This window comes from Ursus americanus, chromosome 20 (genome assembly GCF_024610735.1).
Source record: "Ursus americanus isolate L20-20 chromosome 20, mUrsAme1.1.p, whole genome shotgun sequence".
NCBI lineage: Eukaryota > Metazoa > Chordata > Mammalia > Carnivora > Ursidae > Ursus > Ursus americanus.
Window position 1 is genome coordinate 31,517,223 of NC_142146.1, and position 10,970 is coordinate 31,528,192.

Genomic DNA, 10,970 nt, shown 5'->3' on the forward strand with positions numbered 1-10,970 from the left:
TTGAAACGGGCTCCCAGGGGCTCTTCAGGGAAGCGATGGGTGGGATCTGCCAGCTGACAGGTTCCTCCGGTCCAGAGAACATCCCAGAAAGCTCAAGCGGGAGGCTCCCGCTCTGATCATGGCCCCTGGGTGTTCGGGTCCAAGGGCGGCCCCCAAAGAAACCCTGCGCCAAAAGCTGGAGGGTGGGAGAGTGGGCGGATGTCGTGTCCCCCCGCCCCCCTCCCCCGCTTGGCTATTTTGCCAAGGTCACCTCCAAACGGGACTGGGAATAAACTCTCCTTGTTTGCCTCTCGCCCGGCCTAAGCCCCGGGTCCCCTTGGGTGTCTTCCAGGACGCCGGGCACGGCTGCTTACAATGGCGCTCAGACGACAGATGGCGGGCGGGAGGGGAGGGGCGCGGGCAGGTGCGCGGGGCAGACGCGCCGCCGCAGCGCGAGACGCCGTCTGTTGGCTGAATGCATTGCAACCCGCCGGCTGCAGCGGCTGCCGCCGGCCCCGCGAACAATGACCGATTTCTCCAGCCGCCCCCCGCCCCCCGCGGGGCTGGGCCACGCGCCAGCCGGGCCAGCGGACCATTGTGCGGTCGCGGGCCTGGCTCGCCCATCCCGGTGCGCCGGAGCCCCCGGGCTGGGCCAGTGTGCCGAGCCAGAGCCCGCGTGCGCTCGGGCACGCACACACGCACGCACACTCACGTGCTTCCGCTCACGCGGGGCTCGGGGCCAGGGAGTCCTTGAAAAGGTCACAGGTGTGGTGAGCCCCGCGCCGAGGGCTCAGGGGCTTTCTTTGCTGGCACAGAGGCCGACTTCAGAAAGAAGGGGCTTTGGAGTGACAAGCTCCATATCGTAAGTCAAGGGGCTGGGGGGTCTCAGCCAGGGCAGCGACATAGAGAGTCCTGGATCCGAGTTGGGAGGGCTGCAGCCTGGCCCTGGCTCTGCCGCTTGTTGGTGCCAAGTGGGTGCGCGGGCCGCCGAGTATCTTCCCAAGAGCTCCCAGTTCGCCCCGCAAGGCCGCAGGCCTCCGCAACTGCTGTTACGGGCTCTGTCCCCTCCCCGTGCTTCATGCCCCTTAAGCAAACTGACCGGAACCGGGCAAGGCAGGCGGCAGGACAGCGGCCCTTTCTGTCCATCCCCTCAGGCCTGAAGTTTTCCCGAAGTCAGGGAGGCACTTCAGGGAGCTTAGTAGAGTGTTGGGTCCTTAGGGAAGTGAACAAATGGGGCGAGTCTATTCAAACGGAGGCAGGTCCCCGCAGGCCATGTGCCAGGCCCCTTTTGTTGTTGAGGAGCTAAAGGCAGCCGTGGGACCTGGGGCTGTGGATGTTTGACTGTTTCAGGCACGTGTGTGCATGTGTGGCTTTGGGGGGCGGTGTGTGCCCTCAGGGCTTCTAAGAGGTGCCACAGTGACCTTCTCGTCCCCACTTCCCCACACAGCATGGAGGAGTAACAGTGAACACCATACAGCAAAGGAAACACACGAGGCTCTGAGTTGGAAAGAAATTCTTCCCCGCGGGAAATGGAGAGGGTGCCCTGTGAGAGGAAGTCCCTTAGGGTGGCCACAACTCCAGGCCTGCCTTTCTCTAACAGGGCCAACGTTCTGTGGCCTTGCTGCTATCATTCAACTGGATTATATATAAAACATCACAATCCTTGCCCCTTGCTTTCTTTACTTATCTGCCTCCATTCTGAGATCTATGTATATGCCATACCCATGACACGTAGGTATCGTGCATACGTGGTGTACATATAAAAACATATCTGTACATGTATGTGTATATGTGTGTGTGGTATGTGTGCATATGTACATATGGCTCGCCTGACCATGGAGAAGTCATTTCACTAGTTCAGTCTTGGTTGGGATCGCTCCCTTTCTTTCCTTTGAAGCAGTACGTAATCCTGTTGGAAGAACATTCAGTAATTCTTTTTTTTTTTTTTTTAAGATTTTATTTATGTATTTGACAGAGAGAGAGACAGCCAGCGAGAGAGGGAACACAGGCAGGGGGAGTGGGAGAGGAAGAAGCAGGCTCACAGCAGAGGAGCCCGATGTGGGGCTCGATCCCATAACGCCAGGATCACGCCCTGAGCCGAAGGCAGACGCTTAACCGCTGTGCCACCCAGGCGCCCCAGAACATTCAGTAATTCTGCTCTACAGAGTAATACACCAGAGTTGGAAAGGAAATTAAACATTTTTTCCGTGCAGTATTTCTCAGGTTTTTTCATTCACACACCACCTTTGTGACTTTTGTCATATCATTTGCCACCTATAATATTATTTACTTAATATGTTTCTATAAATCCTCTTGCTTTTTTACCTTAAATTTATTTTTGATGGAGGGATGCCTGGGTGGTGCAGTTGGTTGGGCTGCGGACTCTTGGTTTCAACTCAGGTCATGATTTCAGGGTCTTGAGATGGAGCTGGTGTAGGCCTCCGTGCTCAGCAAGGAGTCTGCTTGAGGATTCTCTCTCTTCCTCTCTCTCTGCCCCGCCTCACCTTTAAAATAAATAAATAAATCTTTTAAAACTTTTTATTTTTAAGGGGTATTTTAGAGGTGATTCTGGAGACATGGTTACATGACGGTGGTCCCCTTTCCATCCACTTCATATTTAATTTTTCTTTCTCTCTCTCCTTTACTAAACAGTTGTAATGGAACAAACGAGTGATAGTTGTTCAAAGCCATCAGTTCATACAGAAGAGGTGGAGCCTGAGGAACTCGGCCCCCGACCCGTGGCCCCTCAGGGGAAGGCTCACACTGGGCCAGACAGAAGCACCTGGTCCCCTGTACTTCATCTCAGCAGGTAAGAAGTTGTTAAACCAGTAGGGGTTAAGTTCCCTTGTTCCTGAGACTCCATGGAACTCAGACCAGGGAAGCATTTTCTAGATGCTTCTGCAGATGGGCAGCATGCCCACATCTAAGCTGCCTTGATGAGGATAGTGTCCTTTCTCCCTTTCCCACCGACAGAATGCCCACCCCTTAGGGAGCTCCAGCACTTGGACCTGAGCCTCAGTGAGCTGGCAGAGAGAGGAAGGACAAACAGAACACACATCCAATGAACTAGAACTGCTGAAAGAGGCAGATGGTAACACAAATTTAAAAAATAACAAGCCCTACAGATATTTAAATACAGTAAAAAGGGACTGTGGAGCCAAAAATGATTTCCCATCTAACAGTTCAATTGATGAGTTGAAGGAGAAAATGATCACCACTGAGATTCAGATAAGCAGCTTGGAAAATCAAGGTCAGCAAATAGCTTCAAGTACAGAACAAAATTATAGAGATGGAAATCAGGGAAAAAATGGGTCTTGGAGGGCAGATCTAATGACCTAACATATGAATGAATAACAGGACTTCCAGAAGGAGAAAAGGGAATAGATGAAAGAAATAATAAATGTCATAGAAAAATATTGCCCCGAGCAGAAGGAAGACTTGAGTCTGCAAGACTGAAAGGATTTTCCAAATTTCAGGCTGAACAGACAAGAAAGTACCTGCCTATTTCTGAGCCATAAGGATAAAGAGGAAAATGTTAAAGGTCCAGGCAAATACGTCAATTTATCTGAAAAGAGAGAAGAATCAGGTTGGCATTACACTTCCCACCTAGTACTAGAAGCTAGAAGCTAAGGAAATAGGCTCCGTAGGACTGTGCCTGAGGAAGTGATTCACCCGTTAAGGAAAAAGAAATATATTTAAGGCTAATCCCATCTGCTGAAAGTATTTTAGAAAAGATGCTCCCCAAACGTAAGTGACCCAGGAAAGAGTGGGATGGAAAAGGAGAGAGCACTTTCAAATTCACAGAGGGAAAATTGGAAACCAGCGAAAATAAGAAAAGGCAAAAGAGGGAAGAAAATAGTCTATTCCCATTATCCTAGGATTCCATATTTGCAAATGCACCTACTTGCTGGACTTTCTTTGTGACCCTAAAATCAATACCGCAAAATGCAATGTGTACAGCGCATACAAGATGTGTCTCCACTTTGGAAGACAGTTTGGCAGTTTCTTGCAAACTAAACATACTATTACCAGATAATCCTCATTGAACTCCTCGGTATTTACCCAAACAAGCCGAAAATTTATGTCCACGTAAAAGCTGCACATGGATGTTTGTAGCAGTTTTATTTGTAACTACCAAAACTTGGAAGCAACCGCAATGTCCTTTAGTAGATGAATGGATAAAATAAACTGCAGGGCACGAAGACAATAAATATTACTCAGTGCCCAAGAGAAATGAATCATCAAGCCGTGAGAATATATGGAGGAACCTTACAGTGTATTACTAAGTGAAAGAAGTCCATCGGAAAAGGCTACGCACTGTATGATTCCGACTGTATGACGTTCTGGAAAAGGCAAATTATAGGAAATAGTAAAAGATCAGTAGTTTCTAGGGGTTGGGAGTTGAGAGGGTGGGATGAGTAGGGGGACCACAGAGAATTTTGGGGGCAGTGAAACCACTCTGTCTGATACTGTAATGGTGGATACATGTTATTATATATTTGTCCAAGCCCACAGAATGTGAGCCCCAATGTGAACTATGGACTTAGGACGACAATGATGTGTCAATTTAAGTACATCTCTTGTAGCGAATATGGAACTGTCATGCCAGATGTTGATAGTGGGGGAGGCTGTGTGTTTAGGGAGACAAGAGGTATATAAAAACTCTTTCTGGGGTGCCTGAATGGCTCAGTCGGTTGAGCGTCTGACTCTTGTTTTCATCTCAGGTTCGGACCTCATGGGTTGTGGGATTGAGCCCCACATGGGCTCTGCGCTCACCAGGGAGCCTGCTTGAGATTCTCTCCCTCTGCCCTTCCCCACACTCGCACTCTCTGTCTCTCTCTCTAACATAAATAAATAAAATCTTTAAAAAAAAAACAAACCTCTTTGTATATTTTTCATTGGTCTTTTCTAATATTTGGAGAGCTTAATCCTGACAGGTTTACTTAAAGCACCTCCCTACCTCAAGCCCTGCTTCCCCCACCCATGTTAAAATGGGAAGCCCTTTTTCAACAAGATAATAAAAACTAAAAGGAAGCTATACACGCACCATAAATAGAAAATTAGATATAGTTAAAATAAGTAGAAGGTAGCAGGAAAACTAAATCAAATCAAAATGAAGTGATTAAATCCCCGCTGCCATTGCCAGCAGATGGCTCGGCCCCAAGACCTGCTCACTTTGTCGTAAAGGAAGATCAAAGTCATTAGAGAAGCGTTAAAGGCCCACCAGCCCCAAATGGAGACCTTCTCTTCTACAGGATTAAAGAACCAAGAGGTCGCTGCAAAGGAAAGCACTCTTTCAGTGCCTGCTTCGATGTCCTTTGATTCTCTGCTCTTGTGTCACCTAAACACCTAAAAAAGCTTGTGTTGGAACTGCAGCCCTTGAGAAGTGCTGGTTTAGTCTAAACCTCGTTTCTCCCACCGGAAAGCCGACCACTGGAAAGATGGGTGCCCCGTGCAAGGTCAAGCAGCTGGGTGGTAGTGTGTCCTTACTGCCGCGCCAGGCTGTTCTGCCGGGAGAAGCAGGATTCTCTCGAGACGTTTTCAAGAAGAAACAAACTCAGGAGATGACGTTCAGTTCTATTCTTTGCTGGTCGTGGAAAATAACCGCTTGCTCTTTTCCTTTCAGTCACTTAGAAAAATAGGCTCATTTATATGAAAATTAAAATAGATGTTCAAGGGGTAGCATGGAGTATATAAAGGTCCGAGGAGGAGACAAATATGCACCAAGAAACCATTTCAAATGCTTTGTCTTGTCTCTCGGGGCGGGGAAGGAATTTAAGAATAGAACTCACGGAAGCAAGGGTTCCAAATGGAAGAGAGCAGTGGCGGGTAATTATAATGTGATGGGTAATTACGGTTTTCCAGGAAGTGCCCAAATTACAGGGCAGCTGTCATTTCCATGTTGCTTCCTCCTGAGGAAAATAATGCAAGCCAAAAAATCGATGTCTGGCTGGTAAGCATTTGAAACCTGTACACACCTTGTCCGAGGCAAGGCAGCTTTGTTTCAGGGACTCCCGGCTGCCCCCCTCCTTCCTGCAGCCCATGTCACCTGGCGGGAGGGGCAGCTGTCCGTGACTTCTCCACCTCCCCCGACCGCTCTCTATAGTGAAGGTGGCACTGTTCGTCAGGCTCCTCCCTGCCTTCTCTGTGGCTCCAAGAGAGATGAAATGGCGAGAAAGTCAACACCGATGAGGTCATGGAGAATGGGCAGCCGTGAAATAGCAGATTCTGTTTCCCCTCTCCTCTGTACAAAGGCAACCTTTCATTCCCCTGGAAAAATCCACCGTGGGCCCTCGGGAAGAAATGGTCTTCCCCAGGACTCCTGTTTACTTAGCTCTCGCCCAGGAGGCCAGGACTGGCTGACACAAATGCCACCCTTTTTAAGGCATACTGACCTCAAATTGGCAGAGTGGAGAAATGCGAGTCTGTGCGAGGGGGGCCCACAGGGAAGGTCCGTGGAATTTTCCTGCGGCATCTTAACGGCAACAACACCAGCTGTTGCATACAGTTGTCTTGGTGTGGGGACATTTTGACTCCGTCTAAAACCCAGCCATTAAACTTTAGGCTTAGAAAAAAAAAAAAAGTCAAGTACACAGACATTCCTATCCTATTCCCGAGCCTCCTTGGCTGGGGGGAGAATCAGGAATGGAGTAGGCGTGATAAGATTCTGTTTAGCAAATGGATGATTTTAAAAAGTGTCAAGAAGGTGGCATCACAGTGGCCACATTAAAACATCCAGCTTCTCATCTCGCCCCACTCTTGCCCCCCTACGTGGCAGCCCTTCTGTCGTATTGCCTTCTGCATTGGTTCTTGGTCCAGCCCCAGGATAACCTCCTTAGGGGCAGGCGCCCCTTCTGAGTCTCCGACAGTAACAGCTGCTCGGTGCATGCTCACTTGACTAATAGAATAAAATGTGCTTACGTTCAGCTGGGACTTTCCCACATTTCTGAAAAGCAAAGATAATAAACGAAGAAAGATCTCTAGACCAGTGGTTTGGTTTCTTCAAACTTGTTGACCGCAATCTATAATAATAATAATAAAAAAAAAGCATTTTATATCGTAACCCAGTGTAGTATAATTAGACACACACACACACACCTGATACAAAAATTTAATGACATAACTTACATTCATTATGTGCAAAACACTTTGCTGTTTTCTATTCTAGGCTATTTTGTTCTCTTATTTCCTTTTGAAAAATGCTTGAAAATTCTTCCAGTTGATTTGATGAACACCTAGGGAATGGCGACCCACAGTGTGAAAAAGCCGCTCTTGACACTTGCTGGGCGGGTCCTGACAGTGTTTGCAGGGCGCCAGCCTCACGTATCCCTGCTCACCCCTGGCTCACCTCCCAGAAGGTACATAAGTAAGAAGGCATTGCACCGTGTGGGAGAGCTCCCTGCAGGGACTTGGAGAGAACCTGAGAGAGGACAGGAGGCCACTCTTGGCCACCCAGAGCCCCTCTGGCCACGACTCTTCCCTCCTGTTTGCAGCCCCTTCGTTCCTGCTATGCCCCCTAGGTGCTCTTGCCTTGACACTCACCCTTGCCCACTGTGGTCCCACCCCTCAGTCCCTGATTTTCTTTGAAACACTTCAGTGAGGTGTGATTGACATGTAATTTAATGTATTTAACATATACACCTCAGTGAGTCTGGGGGTAAGTTTACCAAGGCCATAGACATGTCCATCACCTTCCAAAGTTTCCTCTTGCCTCTTTATTATTGCTACTATTGTTGTTGTTGTTGTTGTTACTCTTATGTGTGTGGTCAGAACACTTAACATTAGATCTGCCTCTTAAAAGTTTTAAGCAGTACAGTATTGTTAGCTGGAGGTGCTATGCTATACAGTACATCTCCAAAATTTACTTATCTTGCATACCTGACACTTTGTACCCTTTGACCATCTCTTCCTCATTACCTCTGCCCCCCCCCATCCTTGGCAACCATCATTTGATTTTCTGCTTCTATGAGTTTGACTATTTTAGATTCTATATAGAAGTGAGATCATGCAGTATTTGTCTTCTTGTGTTTGACTTATTTCAGTTATAATAACCTCAAAGTTCATTGTGTTAGGGTTCTTCAGAGAAACAGAACCAACATGGTATATCTATATCTATAGATATACCAACGTGATATACATATATATATATATATATATATAGAGAGAGAGAGAGAGAGAGAGAGAGAGAGAGATAAGAGGACACTTATTATAGGAACTGACTCACACTGTTAGGGAGGCTGAGAAGTCCCACATCTGCCATTTGCAAGGCAGAAACTGGGAAAGCTGGTGGTGTAATTCAGTTCAAGTCTAAAGGGCTGAGAACCAGGGGAGCACTGGTGTAAGCTCGGAGAACCAGGAGCTCCCATGTCTGAGGGCAGGAGAAGATGGATGTCTCGGCTCAAGAAGAGAGAGCATATTGGCCTTTCCTTCACCTTTTTGTTCCAACTGGGCCCTCGATGGATTGAATGATGCCTGCCCACATGGGTGAGGGTTGACCTCTTTACCCAGTCTACTGAATCAAATGCTAATCTCTTCTGGAAACCCTCTCACAGGCACATCCAGAAATAATGTTTTACCAACCATCTGGGCATCCCTTAACCCAGTCAAGTGGACACATAAAAGTAACCATTACATCCATACATGTTGCTGCAAATGGCAGGATTTCCTTCTTTTTTTTCTTTTAAGGCCAAATAATATTCCATTGTACGTATATGCCGCATTTTCTTTATCCACTCATCTGTCAGAGGATATTTAGGTTGTTTCCATTGCTTAGCTCTTATGAATCTCAGCCCCTGATTTAGCCTATCCAAGCCCACAGTGCCCCATGTGACAAAGATCCTGATGAGCTGGACTTTGGACCAGAATATTCCTGCCACTTCATGCAGACAATGGGGGAAGATAGAATTTGGTGCCCATGCCCTCCAGATAAGGTCCAGCTGTTGTGAAGGACACTGTTTTAGCGCCGCAGAACCAGAAGAGATTTGAGCCATCATCTACTTGAAGAGTTCTTTTTTTTTTTTTAAGATTTTATTTATTTATTTATTTAGAGAGTGAGCTGGGGGAGGGGTAGAGGGAGGGAAAGAATCTCAAGCAGATTCCTCGCTGAGCACAGAGCCCGACGTGGGGCTTGATCTCATGACCCTGAGGTCATGACCTGAGCCGAAACCAAGAGTTGGATGCTTAACTGACTGAGCCACCCAGGCGTCCCTTGAAGGCTTCATTTTACAGACAAGAAGATTGGGGCTCACAGCCTCCCCCAGATCTTCACGTTCCAGCATCGTGTGCTCACCTAACACTGCGGAACTTCTCCCAGCCCCATCTGGGCTGGCCAGGCCGCTAGCACGGGGCCCAGTCTGGGGTACCCACACCGCCGGTGTCGGACCTTGGACAAAGCTATTAGCCTCCATGACCTCAGCATACTGATCCGTAAAAAATGGGGATAATAATCCCTGTCAGAAATGGTTGCTACCCTGATAATTTTATTCATGGATTCATTGAACAAACATTTATGAAATTATGAACTGTATGCCAAGCTCCGTTCTAGATGCTAGGAAAATGACAATGAACAAATAAGAAATCCAGGATCTGTCATCATGGGACTTGTATTCTACTGGGGGAGACAGTTAATAAGCAAATCAATAGGTACATATATAAGCTAATATTCAGAAATGATAGGGCTATAAAAAATGAGAGAGAGAGAGAGAGGAGAGATTGATTGAAGGAAAGCACTTGGTAAATTATACAGCACCAAAAAACTGCCTGGCACTTAGAGGTTGCTCGAGAAGTGCTAACTGCCTTCTCTTCTCGTCTATATTTCTTATTGCCCCCTTCCTCAGACAATTCCATGCTCCCCGTTACTCTCAGGGTGCCCATGACCCCTCTTTGAGATTGCTCGCCATGTCCTTCGGCCGTCTGTCCGGCCATGCTGTGTTGTCCTCACGTTCCACGCCTTGCGGGCCAGCAATAGCAGGGTATTAACAGCAGTAAGAAGCCCGGCAGAGGGAAGGCAAGGAGAGAGGTGCATATAAAACACAACTGTGAGGCATCCCCTGGGTGTGGGGCAGCTGCCTCCTTGTGGGGGCCTTGTCTTTGCAGGAGGGGGAGCGCCTCCTGGACAGAGCTTGCAATTTAGAAAAAAAAATTTCTCTGAAAATACCACACTGAGGATCCAGGATCAAGCCTCATTCCCAAATTTCTTTGTAATAATGAAACTTAACATCATTAATTTCTCTTACCCACCAAAGAGTAAAAAAAGCAGTTCCAAAATATAGAGCAAGGACAAGAAAAACAGTTTTTTATTAAAAAATCACAAGGAGGGATGCCTGGATGGCTCAGTCAGTTAAGCAGCTGCGTTTGGCTCAGGTCATGATCCTGGGGTCCTGGGATCGAGCCCCACCTTGCTCACTGGGGAGCCTGCTTCTCCCTCTGCCTGCCGCTCCCCCTGCTTGTGTGCTCTCTCTCTGACACATAAATAAATAAAATCTTTAAAAAACAACAAGGAAAGAAAATGTAAGAAAATTATATATTTTTTTTACTTGTAAATATGTGCTTTGTTTCATTGCACTCTGTCACTTCATTATGAACAGCTCCAGCTGTGAGTTGCTTGTCTCGTCTGTTTGGAGTTCTAGGTCAGGCATGTCCTTGATTAGTTCTGCTTGAGGTTTCAGAAGGACAGGAGTCTAAACCAACCTCCCTTCTACCGCAAAGCCTCCTTTTTGCCTTTTTCTTCCCTCTAGAACTCCCATCTCAAACACCCTCTCTGGGGCAGGCACCTACCGTCCACCTCTGAACAAGGCTGGGAGCTGGCCCTGGAGGTCATGGAGGGACCTCTGGAGGTCATGCGACAGGGAGTTCGCAGGGAGACTTGCAACCAAAAGCTCTACTGTCAGGTCCAGCTCAGCCTTTTCCCACCAGTATGACCCAGACCTCAGTTTCTCCATTTGTAAACTGCGGGGGCTGGCACAGATCAGCGTTCCCCCAAACGTTATCCA

General features: G+C 47.6%; 1 long non-coding RNA gene across 2 annotated transcripts; it reads left to right on the forward strand.

Moving 5' to 3' along the window:
- Positions 1-471: 471 nt before the first annotated feature.
- Positions 472-6,562, forward strand: LOC123788396 (uncharacterized). 2 transcript variants are annotated; one of them, XR_015727876.1, is made up of 3 exons: positions 472-841; positions 2,632-2,788; positions 2,953-4,697. It is a non-coding gene; the product is annotated as an uncharacterized LOC123788396 (long non-coding RNA). The 2 variants fall into 2 exon arrangements; XR_015727875.1 differs by lacking the exon at positions 2,953-4,697 and adding an exon at positions 4,704-6,562 and having other exon boundaries at positions 485-841.
- The last annotated feature ends 4,408 nt before the right edge of the window (positions 6,563-10,970 follow it).